This window comes from Urocitellus parryii, chromosome 3 (assembly GCF_045843805.1).
Source record: "Urocitellus parryii isolate mUroPar1 chromosome 3, mUroPar1.hap1, whole genome shotgun sequence".
Classification (NCBI taxonomy): domain Eukaryota; kingdom Metazoa; phylum Chordata; class Mammalia; order Rodentia; family Sciuridae; genus Urocitellus; species Urocitellus parryii.
This window is the reverse complement of record NC_135533.1, coordinates 149,661,228-149,677,213: the sequence shown is the minus strand read 5'-3', so window position 1 is coordinate 149,677,213 and position 15,986 is coordinate 149,661,228. Positions and strand designations below refer to the sequence as shown.

At 48.4% G+C, this 15,986-nt stretch overlaps 1 pseudogene; it reads right to left on the bottom strand.

The window, feature by feature from the left end:
* Positions 1–11,723: 11,723 nt before the first annotated feature.
* On the bottom strand, positions 11,724–13,764 carry LOC144253774 (chondroitin sulfate synthase 1 pseudogene; annotated as a pseudogene).
* Between the last annotated feature and the right edge of the window lie 2,222 nt (positions 13,765–15,986).

The window sequence follows — 15,986 nt, the reverse complement described above, 5'->3', positions numbered from 1 at the left end:
CTCATTCCTTGTAGGCCAGTGAGTACTGGAAGATAGGGGCTGGGCAAGGTGTGACTAGCCAGCTGTGTGCTCTCTGAGGACAAAGGGGACTGAATGTATCCAGGGAGAACTGAGGCCTCCACCAGGGTAGATGAGAGAAGCTGATAGTTGAGAACATATGGGGAGGGCACTTGATTGGGCTTGATGAAAGGGGAGGTACACTAGGGCCAACTCCTAGGTTCCTGGCTGGGTACAGCATGCAGACAGGTAGGGCCAAGAAAGCTGGGTGTGGCACCTCTTGGGATGGCCCACAATCTTCCCTTAGTCATTCTGGCCAAAGCTGGGGAGGCAGCATACTCCACAGCCCAAGGAAAGAGCTTCTGGGGTTGAGGCCATACCAAGAGGACAGGTGGGCCAGCCTCCCACTGCCCAGACCTCCTACCAGGACTAGGCAGGAATACATGCAGCCCCTCCCATGGCACCATCAACCAAACTAACTCAAAGTGAATGGTTGGACAAAAGCCTCCAAACTGTTAAGACAGAAAATTTCAAATGTCCCTCTAAGCACAAAGTTCCTATGGCTCAAGTCTGTTCAGGGGCTTGAGCTAAACCTCAGTTTCCTCACTGAGAAGTGGAAACACCCCTCTCCTCTGGAATCCCCAGATGCTAGACCTGCCTGGAACCTATGCAGCCCCACCCTCATCCTACTATGACTTAGGTCCCATTTGGGCTCTCCACAGCTCGAACCAATGCTTTACTCCTCATAGAATGGCCAGCATAGACCTTGATGGAAAAGAACCTGTGTGGGAGAGGCCAGACAAGAGTTCCTTCTATGTGCCTTCCACAGCCCAGCAGAGGTTTTTGCTCCAGGAATCTTTGTAGGATACACATGCCTATCTCCTTTGGCTGCCTGGGTTCTACCCTGGATTTCCTTGGAACAGGACAGGTAGGAAGGAGGCTCAGGGAAATAGGGGCCTCATTTCCTACTAAGGGGCCTGAAGTGCCATCAACAGTCTCAGTTTCCTCAGTGAGTTCCCAAGCTCAGGGCATGAAGTATAGGAGGTTTTCTAGAGTGCATGGGAAGGAGTCCCAGGAACTGGCCAGAGCATCCAGAAGAATTTCTCAGGGTCCAGGCACTATAGGCAGCACTCCCTCACCAGTGAATCTACCTTCATACCATCCATGTACGGAAGCACACCAACTAGCCCACGCTAGACAGCCAGCCCTAAGGGCCCCTGACTTTGGCATCTCTCAGAGCTGACTCGGGGGCATAGAGGAACCCAGGCATTTTTGGTGAGAATGCTGCTTCTCACTGACAGTTGTTTCTTGGGCTCTCCCTATACGGGGTGCTGCAGATATATCCACCCTAATTTTAATGGCTCTCTGCACCCTCATGCCACGGTTAGACTGTTTGGGAGACATGGAGATGGGGTGACAGAAAATAGCACCTGGAGTTTCCCCCAGCAAAGGTGGAAGAAAAGGTTCTTACATGAGACCCTCTGGCCCAGGCCCTGAAAGTAAGGAGAAAAAGCTTCACCTAATGGCAGCCTTGAGAGGGTTTAGGCAGGAAGGGTGGAAAATACCATCTTATTGGAAATAAGATGGTAGGCAGGGGTGTCTGTGGTCTTGAGCCAGGAGGTGGAGGGGGTGATCTAATAAGGCAGGCCTGCCATGAGGAATAAAAGGGAATGGACAGGGAGAAGGTCAGACTTTGTAAAATGAACCTGTCTTTGGGGATAGGTAGAGTGGGCAGGCCAGGATTGTGGGGTTGGATGTCCAATACAAAGGATATGATATCACATAGACTGAATTTGGGGATCCTGGATGCCCAGTGGAGTGAGCTGTGTACAGGGGTGATGTGGAGCTGTTAGGAGGAAGTAGCCAAGGGAATCCGAGACCCTCTGTTCAGCTGCATAGGTTCCACATAAGGCAGGGAGGTGGTCAGCATTCACTGAACGACCTTCCAGATCTGAGAACCAGTGCAGAGCCCAGTGACAAGACAGGCTGAGCTGTATGTGGTGGGGGAGGGATAGGGGGCCAAGTAACCATGGTGAACATGGATTCTCAGCCAGCTTAAGACTTTTTCTGCCTTCCATGTTACTCACTATTTTTACTGAGCATCTACAGGGTGCAGGGTCTACTCCAGGCCCTGGGGCTGCTATGGGATGATCCAAGCCAATCTTCATCCTGGCTCTGCATGCAGCCCCACCTAGCTCCTCCAGAGCCCCACACCTGACAATTCCAGAACTTGGAGTATTTCCTACTCATGAGGGCACTGAGCCAGGAACACCATCTCTGGTCAACAGCTGTGGATTATATGGCCTCCAGTGACCAGGGAAGGGCGGTGCTACCCAAGGTCACACAGCCAGCCAGTACTGCACAAGCTGATCCTATGACTGCACAGATGTGGGGGAGGGGGGACTTCTGGCAGGTCCCAGAGCCTGCCCCATTTGGGTGCTGGCAGGAGGGCAAACAAAAGCAACATCTTAAGAAGGTCACAATGGCTGGGACAAATTGAGGACACAGTGCTGGGGATCTAGGCAAGCAAGGAGCAATCTGAGAGGGCTCCCTGGAGGTGGTGAGGGGCCTGAAGTCTCACCCTGGCTTAAGTCCCTGGGTTCTTCAGCCTCCTCATCCCCACCCTCTTTCTTGATGGGCCCCTTGCCCAGCTTCAGACTTAGCCTGACATTTACCATGACATTTGCTGCAAAGAAATAGAGTCATAAAACCAAAGGTTAAATTTGCACAGTGCCTTGCACTGATGGTAAAAACTATGGTCCCTCCACCCATCAGGAACCCCATGGATGGAGGTTTGTGTGGGATGGCCCACCTATCTCACCACTTCTCTAAGGCAACCCAGTCACCAGGTCCCCAAATGGGTACCTGGGCCCACCAGGCCCTGAAGTTGGGCTCATAGGGATGTTTATCAGCGAGAATATTACCTTCCCTACTCTAAAAACAAGACCTTGAGATGCCCTGCAGTAAAGAAGAAAAGAAAGGGTTTCAGCATGATTTAACACAGCTGATCCCAAATTTGACCATAAAACCCTTGTTTGACATCTGCCAATTGTGAAGCTTCAAATCCATGGACTGTGATTCATGAGGGCCAGTTAAGAATATTGAGGTATTGACTGGAGGGCCAAAGAGCACCCCTGGGCATGAGGTAGGCTATCTGAATGAGGCTAAGTCAGTTCTTAACACCCCTACATCCCAGATCAGCCCAAGTCCATGTATCAGAGTGCGGAATGGGACTCACTACCTGCCAGGTCCAACTGGGCTGACCTGGGGTCCACTCAGCATCTCTCCAAGGCTGCTTAGGAAGGTCTTCCAATAACCTCTGCCCTCTGGCCCCATTGCCTGGGTCTGGCTACCCTGAGGAGGGTCATCAGGGTCCATGGACAGCCTCCATCAGAACAAGACAGTCAGAAGAAAGCATCAGACTGCCATCAAACAAGGCAGGTCAGTGCCACCATCATTTCAGTCTATCTTACCACAGCAGAACAAGGCCATGGACTCGACCCAGAGATAGGGAAGACTATTAGACTCAGCTAATGAGGCTGGAAGCTATGTAAAGAGGGTTGGAGAGAAGGGGCCCTGAAGCAACCCCTGCAGAGATGGCCATCCTTAGAGCTGAGAACCTGCTGGGTTATGTGCACGAGAGGGGAGCTGCATCTAGAGTCCTGCTACATGGCCGTGGCCAGTATAAGAGGCCAAGGCAGGTTTGAATAAGTAAATTATCTTTCATTTTCTGGAAGGGATTCCACACATACCAGTAAAGCATGATGAACAGGAATAGTTTCTGATGTGCAAAATATTTAAAATACAGTGACAATAGAAGAAACTGCAGCACAAAACACCTGGTGTGGTGGGACCCAGCCAGGCCCATGCACTCTGGAGATGGTGTAGAGAGACACAGGGGTGTGGGACTGTGGGCCCACCCTGCTGGCTGGGCATCCAGTGGTGGCTCTGTAACTGTCTGTGCTTTAAAGCACTTAACCCTAGGGGAAGATCACTTTCCTTCATTTGTCTGGTTCAGAGTAGGGTCTGCAGACCAGGAATGAATGAACGAATAAGTAGATGGTGGTTAGCAAATGCAATATCTAGAATTTGGTCACAAGGAGGATGCTAGTGACCTTGATCAGGTATGGGTGCACCTAGCTACAGGGCAAGGACACTAAGAGGTGCAGAGATTGGCCCCTGAGAGAGTACTCATGGGGCTGGAGAGGAGGTAGGGTGTAGAGTTCTTAGGGCCTATACCATGGGTGGCTACTGAAGGTTGAGCAGTCCTGCTTGAGGGTCAGAGGTCAGGGCTCACCAGGCTGGGTATCTAGAAGCATGAACTTCACTGACCAGGCACAACCAAGTACCTAGGGCCCTCAGTAACCCTATGACAGGGTTGGGGTAGGTTTTACTTGCTCATACACTCCCTCCACTGAGGGCACACACACACACACACACACACATTCTCTCTCTCTCTCTCTCTCTCTCTCTCTCTCTCTCTCTCTCTCTCTCTCTCTCTCTCCCCCCCTTCTACTGACCTTTCTTCCAGATGCACAGACTGAGAACCCCTGAGGAGAAATTCTAGGCCACAGGCCCAGGACTGCAGGAGGGCTCATTCTGCCTCTCTACCATCCTGGCTTTGCCAGCTGGACCCCTCTTGGTGCTGTACTGACTGCCATAGGCATCCAGGCCACAAAGCCAGAATTTCAAGCCAGGGCAGGAGCAGCAGGGAAGGGGGGGATGTGCTCAGGACTGGGTAGCATAGGGAGGGTGAGCCCAGTGCCTGAACAGTTTTGGAAGTCTTGTATCCACAATCCCTGACCCTCACAGATAGCTTATCACTTGAATTAAAATAAAGGGCAATAAATTGTGCTCCTCTATTCAGGGATGGACTCTTGGAATACCCTCCTCCTCTTTGCCCAACTCAGCTTCTACCCACACATATTCACCTTCCCCATCACTCCTGAGAACTAGGCTGTCCACAGAGTTCAGGGCACACCAATGCCATTGGCTTCCCAAATTCTTAAATTCAGAGCTCACCTCAATTCCTTATCCAATGGTAGGTGTGGGTACAAAAGAGAAATAGGAGGAAGCTAAGAAGGAAACTGCCAGACAAAAGGCCTGCCAAGAACTTCAGACATGTGCAATCAATGAGCTCCTAACTCCCAGGGAACCATGTGCCCAAGGAAACAGGTGCTCATAATTTCTAAGACCTTGCTGGAAGGAAATGAGACAGGGCATCTTGCACCACAATTACAGGTGGAGACGTGTTTTACCTGAGGCTTCCACACTAAGGGGACTTGGGTTATGATGTACACACAGGTGACCAATTTGTGGCCTGAGAGCATAGTGATCCTTTAAAGTGTGTGGCACAGAAGGTCACCTGCCATCTTCCTTTGGTGACAGGGAAGCCATTATTTATTGTGAGTATTTCATTCAGTTGTGGACATCAGCAGGAAAACTAGGTCCTGTATTGGGACTTTCTCTGTGAGGCAGTGACTAGCAGGGTTGGAGATCCAGCCACTCTCTGACCATGAAGGAATGGTGAGTGTGTGGCCCAGCCCCACCCTACCTGCTCATGCAGTCCCTGAGCTCCAGTCTCTTTACTCTACCATGGAAGTTAGCAGGGTTGGGCTCAGGGCCTAGGATCATGCCTCTGTCACCATGGACAGGGGCTGTGGAGGGGCCACAATCAGTGCCCTGCTCCTCTGGGAGTTTTCTGTGGCTGCTGAAATAGATCACTGCAATACAGTGGCTCAGAACAACATGCATTTATTTTCTCACAGGTCTGGAGGTCAGAAGTCCAAAATGCACCCTGGGGATTAGAACCAAGGTGTTGGGAGGCCAGGCTCCTTCGAGGGACTCAGGAAGAAACCATTGCCTTATGTTTTCCAGCTCCTAGAGGATACCACATCCCTGGACTCCTATCCCTTCCTCCAGTTTCAAAGCCAGCTCTGCAGCACCTACAAATCTCTCTTTCTGGCTTTCTCTTCCCCTCTTCCCTCTCTCCTTCTCCTCTCTTCTCTCTCCCTCATCCCTCTTCTCTTCTCTCCATTCCCCTAATCAATCAATCTCTCTCTCTCTCTCTCTCTCTCTCTCTCTCTCTCTCTCTCTCTCTCTCTCATCTCCTTCCAATCCCACATTCCTTCTCTTATTCTGACCTCCCACCTCTCTCTTTCTCTTACCTTGGAACACCCAGATAAATTGGCATAATCCTCCATCTCAGGCCCCTTAACATCATCCCCTGGGTAAGGTCCCTTTTGTTACAGACCATAATATATTCACAGGTTCCAGGATTAGGAAGTAATATTCTTAGGGCCCCTCATTCAGTCTCAAGCTCAGCTTTGATCCTAATTCCATGGAGATCTGGGAAGACATCTCCCCAATTTCTCTCCCTTTCTATGTCTGTCCATCCCCAATCTGGGTATTTCTGGGACCACCCCAGACTCAACCCTGCCCACATGTCTGGTCTTCCACAGTCCCTACTTTGTCTAGGATCACAGGGAAGGGACTATGATTTCAGTCATATCGCTGAGATTTTTTCTTCCCATGACCCCTGGTCTGCTTCTCTGTCACCAAGATGCTCTTGGAGGAAGATCTTATGGGGATCTTCAGTCTACAATGAAGACACCATGGCCCAGAGACTCTGAGTGATTTGTCAGAAGTAGATCACTGGGCTGTCACTTTCCTGCTCCTACCATTATCAGCATGTCTCTAAGGACTCCTGGACTCCATGTCCTCCCTTTCCAAGTTAAGCCCAGAATCATGTCCTCTCTGTACACTTCCCATGGCACTGATGGCCTTCAGGTGGCTTGACTCAAGGATTCTCTCACTGTCCTCCTCTGTTGTTCTTGGCCCTGAACACTCCATGTCACTCTCACCATTTTGAAATTCCTCACCCTGCTGGGCCTCTCTGGTCCTCAATGCTGGTGCTGCCCTGTCAGGACTATTGGGAACTGGCTCCCTGTGTACTCTGGGCCTTTTGCTTCTTTGCCTGTTCAATCCTTAGCCTTGCTGGGGCTTGAAGGCTGCTGGAAGCTGTAATTTGGCTTTCCTGGTGGCAGCCCTGCCCCAGGATTGGGTTACCATTCATTCTGAGTCCCTATTGGAGGCAGGCACCCTGTGACAAGGGCTGTGTCTCTAGCAGCTTGTCCCTCAGAGGTTCAGCTGGGTTCTGGACTGGACCTTACTGAGCCCTCCATGTTTGCTGTTTCACTGTAACGTTGCTCCCAGTTCTGCTGCAGATATGATCCCACCTGCCACAACTGTCAACAAAGTGACCTTGGCTGAGGGTTGCTTTCAAGGAAATGCTGAGCTGGTATCTGACATGTTTTATATTTTGTGATTCAGACCACCTTGGAGGCAGATGTCTGTACTCCCACACCTTGTGAATGAGGAGATAGAGGTTCCAAGAGTGAAGACAGGTCGTCTGAGTCCCACAACTACACAGATGGTGAGCACCTAGGTCCATTAGCCCAAGGGCAACCCAAGATGACTACGTCTTCCCCCATGCCTGACTGTAAGGGCCAAGCCAGCTTAGGTGGCATAGGTGTTAAAGACCACATGTGTGTTGGGTCACTCTCCCTCCTATGCAGGCTGTGCCTATACAAGGCCAAGAGAAGATTCTGAGCATATGAATATTTGTGGTTCTGTGGAGTTGGAGAACCTGGATTCTTCTGTCTACCCCGGCTCAATGGATCCACAAAGCAAAGCAAACAAGATATTTGTGTGCCTATTTCTGAGATGAGAGGATGGAGGCTCCAACAATAAGTGAATGATCCAGTCAGGGTCACAGTGAATTGTGGGGTGACCTATCCCCAGGCTCTTTCCACATATCCTCATCCCTGTGACTCATTGTCATTTAATCATTAGTTCACCCACACATTCATTTAACAAGCCCTGAGTGACCCTCCAGTGACTCTGAGATGTGGGGGCTGTGATTGCCATTTCACAGATGAACTCAGAGACATACACAGTCCATCCAGGTTCCACATAGCCCAAAGGCAGTGGATCCAGACCTAATCCCACCCATCTGCTCCCATCTCTGTGCCCAACTCAGACCTATATTTTCCCTAGGGAGTAACAGCCCCACCACACAGGGCAGGTCTATGCTGGGCAAGCCCCTCAATGTACAAGGAAGAATGTCAGCATCCAGTAGCTGATGGCCATGGGCTGAGACAAAGTTCACAGAGTCAGAAGAGGGAGGGAGACTGGCTTCCTCTACAGCAAAAGTCATAGCCCAGAATGGCATGAGTGGTTGTTGGGAAGCCCTAGGGAGCAGACTCTGGGGCTGTAGAAGAGGGACAATGAAGTGGCTGCTCTGGCCTGGGAGATGGGAAGCAAATGGCTGTTTGGGGTCCCTGGGGAAGGGAGAAGCAGAGCCAGCAGCTCCTGCTGAATTGAGCTGGGTGACACTCTCATCTGCTCCAACCCCCCTGTGAGATCTGCAAAGGCACCAGGAGAATATCCTCCTCCAGGTCTGGACAGGAGACACCCATATCCTTCATCCCACAGTACTCATGGCCCCCAGCATGTACTTCCCAACACACAGGTCCAAAACAAAGTTTTCAAGCCAACTAGAAATTTGAACTTCTAGAAGTATGGATGACATAGGCACTGTCCACTGTAGTGCCCACTGACATTTAATGACACAGCATAATGTTAGTGGACTTGGCCCTTTCTTCCTGACACATCAGCTTCTTCACCAGGGTCTCTGTCATTCCTGGGACAGTTTTCCTGTCTCACACCTCATTTCCAGAGCATTTCCCTGCTGCTGTCTGAATCCTTGAGATCTCACAGAAACCCCAGACTTCATCCCCCATTCAGGATGGGTTTCCATGGCTCTGAAGAAGCCACATGTCTTGGCCTTGAATCAATGCTCCCCCTTGAGGCTCCTCAATGAGATATGCATGAGGAACAGTTCCAAATCAACCTGGATCCTCAGACACATGAGATTGGATGATTTTTCCTGAATACCTGCCTAGTTACTTCGAATCTGAAACCTAATCTGTTAGGGCAATAGTTCCACAGAACCACTCTAGACCAGAGCAGCTCTATGAAGAAGGGCTCTAGGCCTAGATCCTGGGTTTCCTCAGACCCTCCTAATTTGTGCCTGTTGTACTCACATAATTATTACTAGTGTCTTCTCCACTCCCAGAAAAGTCCCAATATAGATGATGAATTTTTATCACTCTATCTCAAATAACTGTCAAATGACTCAATGATGATCATGATGGGAAGGAAGAATGAGATAAGATCAAGGATGGTGATCATGACTGAATGATTTCCCTCAACTCATAAGATCAGCTGTCCTTATCTCTAGGCTGGATCTTTCCATTCCACAATGTTCTTTCTTCCTTTTCTGAGGGCCAGGCCTGATGCTGAAGGCTAATAAACCCCACATGTCAATGACCTTGTAGATGAAAAATATGGCATAAAAGATATCATTCTGGGTTCAAGGGGAGCCCCTGGGAGTTCCCTGAGACAGTTCTGCTTCTCTCCTGTTGGGGTGCATGTCTCACTCCTGCCTCTGGCCTTGGACTCCACACATTCTGGGGACTGGTGGCAGGTTCCATCTTAGGAGTCTGGGCTGTAGTGGCTCCTTCCAGAGCACCTCCATATGGGCATGACTCTCCCACTACTCAGGTCCCAGTAGCTGAGGTTCCCCCTAGGACTGTCCCAGGTCTCAGGGAGAAAAAAAGAGACTGTGCCTAAACATAGCATCCCAGCTATACCAATGCCCAGCCTCAGATCCCCTCCCCCCACCAGCTCCTGCACCTGCAGCAGATGTCTCACCACAGACCATATCCTCACATGGTGGCCACACTCAGAAATTCAGAAATTTGGGGTTGGCTGGATCCTGGAAATCCTCAGGGGGCTTGGCAGGGGACCTCCCCAGCTGTTGCAGATGCAGCTCTAGAGGCCCTCGCACTCCCTGCTCCAGACTGACATACACTGAGAGCTGTATTCTGGCAGTGACAGAGGAGTTTTGGTCTAGCTGGCCCTTGTTTCAGTGTTCATGGGGCCTGGATTTTCTCTCTTGGGTGAAACATGTAGGTATGCCCTTGTAGTTTCTCCTCTGTCAGAAGGACTTGCCCTAGCTTCCTGCTGCTTCCTTTACTCACAGGCCTCAGAGACTCCCTGTGAGTACAGGGTACTCATCCTTCCCAGGCCCAGGTGTCCTCAGCTTCCTGCTCCATGCCATCCCCAATGGTTCTTCTCATGTCATGTCATTGTCCCACTGTAGAGTGAGGAATTGGGGATTCTGAGGCAGAGGATGACAGTATTGTTCTGGGAACATAAGAATGGTTCTGACCCTCTGAATTCTCAGTTTGGGGCTAGCTCTGTGTATTCAAGCACCATTAGAGAGGCCTCCAAGATCTTAAGAACCGTGCCTCCGCTGGTAATATTTGGGGAGGAGAGTGTCCCCTACCCCAGCTCTCCCTAGGAATTGGGAGACTCTTCTCCCCTAGTAGAATATGGCAACACACACTCACTGACCTGACATGGATATTCTAGTTCCTTCTATTGATGACTTCATGTAGGAAGGGAGAGGGAGTTTTTCTTGCCTAAGACACCCAGCAACTTTGTATAAAGTCTGTGTCCTGGGACTTGACCAGTACCAGCCAAGACCTGGGAGGGCCAGACATTTTAAAACACCTGGGATGAAGCCACACTGAAACTGGATTCTGTTTTCTTTTTTTGGGGGGGGGGGAATTTTAATTCCTTAACTTCAATGTCTCCATCCAAGTGCTTAGAGTGCAACCTGACATGGACAGTCCAATATGGGGCAGCAGAGACCAGTGATGTGAAGCCGAGACCCAGAAAGTGTTGAAGCTCTTCTTCATGGGGGAAGCTGGACATCAGGTGGGAGGCTGCAGGGGTGGTTACCGGAGGAGGGATATATGTATATGCTACTCGTTCTGCATTCCTGCAGTGTTAGCTTTCTATCATTCTAACAAACACCAGAAATAATCAACTTGCATGGATGAAAGATCTCTTCCACCCGTCAGGTGTGGACATTTTGGTCCATGATCAGTTGACTCCATCACTTTGGTCCTGAAGTAAGGAAGTCGACCACGTTGGGCAGCACATGGTAGAGAGGATCTGCCCACCTCATGGTGGTAAGGAAAAGAGGAAAAGAGAGGGGAACAGGGACTCCATAATCCCCTTGAAGGCCACACCATCTATGACTGGGGACCTTCCAAAAGCCCCAGATCTTGAAGGTTTCACCATCTCAACACTGCCATAAGACCAGACTGCAAATCAGTGACCTTTCTGCCTGCACTCACTGCTCAACTTCCAGCTCAAGGACTTGAGATGACTTTTAAAAAACTTGTTAAAAAAAAGTTAGAAACTGTGCATTGTTAACAAAACAGAATGTTACAGTGTTTTGTTTCTTTTTGTTACAATAATACTTCATGAGAATGTTTATGGTTTTTTTTCTCTTTTTTGCCATAGGACTGTAGAGAAAAGGCCCAGAAAGAAATAAAAAAATATATCAAAGACATTTCAAATCAGAATTAAGGTGGTTTGCAACATAATGTTCAAAGGAAGATGCATTCAAAGGCAAACACTAACGACAATTTTGTTCACAAAGCTCAATGTTAAATGATTCCTACGTAAAAACTCACTTAGAAATTATATCCCTGCATGGACTTCAAAAGCTGATCTTACAATTTTTTTAAATAGATAACTAACGAATGTTTTGTTCAGCAGAGCTAGACATTAGGCTGGCTTTTTCATCATTCTAACAACTTCCATCTTTTCTCCAGTCACATTTCAGCTAACTACTACATGGGACCATGTGATGATGCTTTGGACCCCAAGCACATTTTGTTTTGTTTGGGATCCAGATTGGGGTCATGGCTGACAGGAGGGCATTGGACATGCACTACACCTGCTTTCTGGCTTCTGAATATCTTCTAACCTGCTTGAGAACACTGTCGAAGATGTCCACATCCTTCAGCCCTAGCCATGGATGGAAATTGCCACCCACTTGGACAAGATGTCCCTTATAAGTACAAGTCATGCCAAACCCATGGTTTCTCCAGAAGCTAGTTTTTGAGTAAAAGGAAAAATGGTTGTCCCTGGTAACTTTCCCGCCATGAATAATCTTTTAATCACACTGTCTAAAGATGAGTGGGGAATGTGTTTATTGGCCCCAAACTCCATTGGCTCCACACTGTTGCACGAATTCCATGGTAAACACCAGGTCAACTTCACAGAAGAAGGGAAAATATTTGTTATGAAATGGCAAGAGCCCACTCTGAGGGCCAGAACAATTTAAAATTCAACAGATACAGGCAAAATCTTCATAACACCTTTAGGGTACTTACTGCTATAATCTCATCAGTTCCACTAGTTTGGCCTTATCAGGCTTGGAGTTAGAATTAAAAACTGGTACAACCAATTTGGCTTGATGATTTGGGGTGGGACATGTCTTCCCCAAGTTTCCCAGAAACCTCACAAACATGTCAGAACGTCCAGACAATGGCATCGGTATATGACATTTTCATCTTTGGGCTCTTTGCTTTTGTTCATGGATCCAGGGAACTGGAAAGCAACAAGCTTCTTCAGGGAATTGGAGAGGAAGTATAGGTATCCAGACTTCTGGTTGATTCTGCTGGCCAGCTCCTGAGTCTCCAGTTCTTCATGCTCCACAAACTGGATCTTGCTGAAAATCTGCTGTAGGTATACATGCCTACTCATAGGAACTGTCATCTTCTTGCCTTTATACTTCCTGCATAGAAGCAGAAGGTTCAGAATGTACTCTGCTCTATACCTGGGATTCACCACAGGATGATAGCCACAATGTATCTCCTTTAAGTCCATGATGCATTCCCGGGTCTTGATGGTGGCCTTGATCATTTCCACTACCTACATGAAGATGTCGTCCAAGGCTTCCATCTAGGCTGAGTCCATTCTCCTTGGAAGGGAGGGATGCAGGTTGGCTAATGGTCCACAGCCAAGTGCAAATTCTTCCCATTCAGAAATTCCCATTGCAGAATTTCCTCTTGAGGGCAGACCTGAAACCTCATGAAGGAAGCAGGGATTCCCAGATGTTGGTCTTCTTTATGCATCTCTGTGTCTCTGTATTTATTCATTAGGCTGATTTCTCAGTGGAGCTGTATTGTGTGATGATGCTGCTCTGCAATTTGGCAACTGAGAATGTAGCTGTGCAGTTTGTACTTGTAGCTTGGGTTTTTGTTCAGGTTGTATTGATAGCTTGGTGAATCTTACTGTTCTGGAGATCTCAGATGTACCCCTTTTGTTTTTTTTTTTCTCATTAAAAAAAAGCTGATGCATCTCAAAAGACCCATGACACTTCTGTAGAGCTGAGTCCTATCTGCCTGAGAAACAGGGCTCACTGATATTCAAGCTCCTCAGGAATCTCTTCAGATGATCTCCTTTGATGTAAAGATCATCATCTTCTTCTAGATCACAGTCCAAGCAGTGCTCATGCATATACTTGAGCATCATAAATGTCTTGTGGGATGAGTAAGTACCATCCATGCCTCATAGTGGCACTACTGGAATTGCTACAGATGTGTCTGAACACTCACTAGAGAAAAACACCACTATTCCATGAATTGTTTTGGAACCTGTTCTGAAGACGGCCACATAAGGAGTCTGAAGTATTTCTGGGTGGTCATGACTATGACACAGAGAAGTTTCCTGTCATGTGAGGCCACCAACTGGTCCAAGCCTAATGGCCACAGCTGAGCCCCAGACTTCTTCTTCTGCCCTATAGGCCTGGGATCCTTTTGCTGTGCCCACAGTCATCCAGTCTGGTGCAGCGCCACAGAAACACTGGTTTCATCCCTGAAGCATGGGGCATGACAAACCTGTGAGGCCAGCACAAAGCCCAGCAGGAGTCAGATCTGAGGCAATAAGCAGAGCTAGGCTCGCCAACTTGCCTGGAGTCATGCCCATGCCATTCTGACTGCGGGGCTGCTTCCACCACCTCTGTTTAGGAGCCCGCCCACCACAGCTCCCAGTGGCAGACAACAGCTTTCCCTTGTGCCAGAAGGCCTGGTCCCAGATGCTCAGTGGGTGCCTAAGGCCAGCTATGCCCATAACAGCCCCGGAACTGACAGCAGGCCTGGTGCTGAAGCTTCATTATACACACCTGTCTGCACCTCAGTGACCTGCTCCTTTAAGAGGGGAACATGTCCTGCACATGCAATCTGCATATCCCGAGCAAGGCCACCATGACTATTCTTGCTTTGGCACAGAAGTGAATGAGCAGTGCAAAGGCAATAGCAATGGCATCTGCTCAGAGACTTTGTCCTGCCCTGATGGTGCCCCAGCAGGCTCCGCCCCTGTTCTCCTTGTGGCCTAGACTGCTGCTGCTGCTACACATCCTCAGACCTGGCTCACCATTGCCCTTTGATATATTTTGAGTTAATTTTTGTGCATTGTGAGAAATAAGGGTCTAGTTTTATTCTTCTACATATTCTACCATGCTTTTTCTGTGATAGAGTCAGAAGCTCATGGAGACCTGTGAAGCCATGGGCCAAAAATTAATGCTCCCTTCTAACTTGTTCCTGTTAGGTATAGTGGTCACAGTGAAAAAGAGCTGACAACCACCAATGGGACAGTTACAGAGCACATTTGTGGTTCTGGTAGTCCTGCCCAGCATGCAATACTGAGGGGAGTCCTAAGACGTAAAAAGGGTAAGAGATGGGAACTTGAGAACCTGAAGAATTAATATCTCTGCTAAAGGTACTTACATAGCTGATCATAAATACTAACAATGATATAGTTTGGTACTTTAGTTTCTAACATATTACCATGTGAATTAAAGACAGGAGAAATTAAGTTCACAGTTTGAATCAATAATGGAAATGAACACAAGAATGCCAGTATGCACATCATACTTGTGACCACAGCATCATAAACAAGAAGGAATAGATGAGGGTAGGAGGAGAGGGAACATGGTAATAGAACTCAGGTAGCATCATTGCAAACTATGTTGATAACGATGTAAAGCATATAGAAACCACTGTAAAATTAAATTTCAAATAGAGATAAAAGGATATGAAAGGTAACAAAAGTGGTATGATGGGAAAAATAAACCAATCACAATGGAAGCTGCTAGTGGACCAGTGAGAAATCTAAAAAAAAAGGATAAAACACATGTAGAAAACAGCACATTGACAGAAGTGTATCATTATCTGTGATGACATTAAATGGAACACATGATTCTTGGTTTCTCAATACATCCACACAAAGTTTCACACAATTTCTCTACACTATTGTATGTGGGGAGATAGGCTTGGGTTTGATGGATTCTCTTCTAACAGAAACAAAGCATTTGGTATGTGAACTTGACTTGCCATGACTTCCTATGCACTGTCAATGCCATCAATCTGAGACACAGGACAGGGTACATTTTGGCACAACTGGCACAGAGTGAGGCTGGACATACTGAAAATAGGCTCTCCGGTGACAGAATATTTGGGGTCCTCAGGAGCGGGGCTGCTACTCTGTGAATCCTCAACCAGCAAGTGTCAGTGGAGGGGCATTCAGAGGAATCCAGAAGAGAAGCTGGGGTTGCACAGAGTTGAGGATCACTCCTGAACTGGGGGTGAAAAGGAGGAGTCCAACTATAGTCCCTGAATGCACATCAGGAGAATTTAAACTGTGTCTGGGGTTGCAGTGACATTACAGTGATATTCTGAGGGTCTGAGTAACACAGGGTCACCCCCAGGACACTGGAAATAGCCAAGGCACAAAGAGGACCTCACCTGGGAAATGCACTGAAGGAGGCTGATTGTATGTGTAAGCATGGCAGACCAGCTGGTTGAATTTCATAAGGGAGAACACACTAAGCTCAGATGCTGTAGGAGGGAGCACAGTGTGAGAAGATGGGGCTCCTCGGGTCTATTTCCTTCTCCCAGCATGACTGCATGTGCCTCCTGCTAATCTCAGGGAACTATTTACCACTGTCCAGAAGTCAATGCTGGGAAGGCTTCTCTATCCTGGGGTCTTCCAAAGATGCC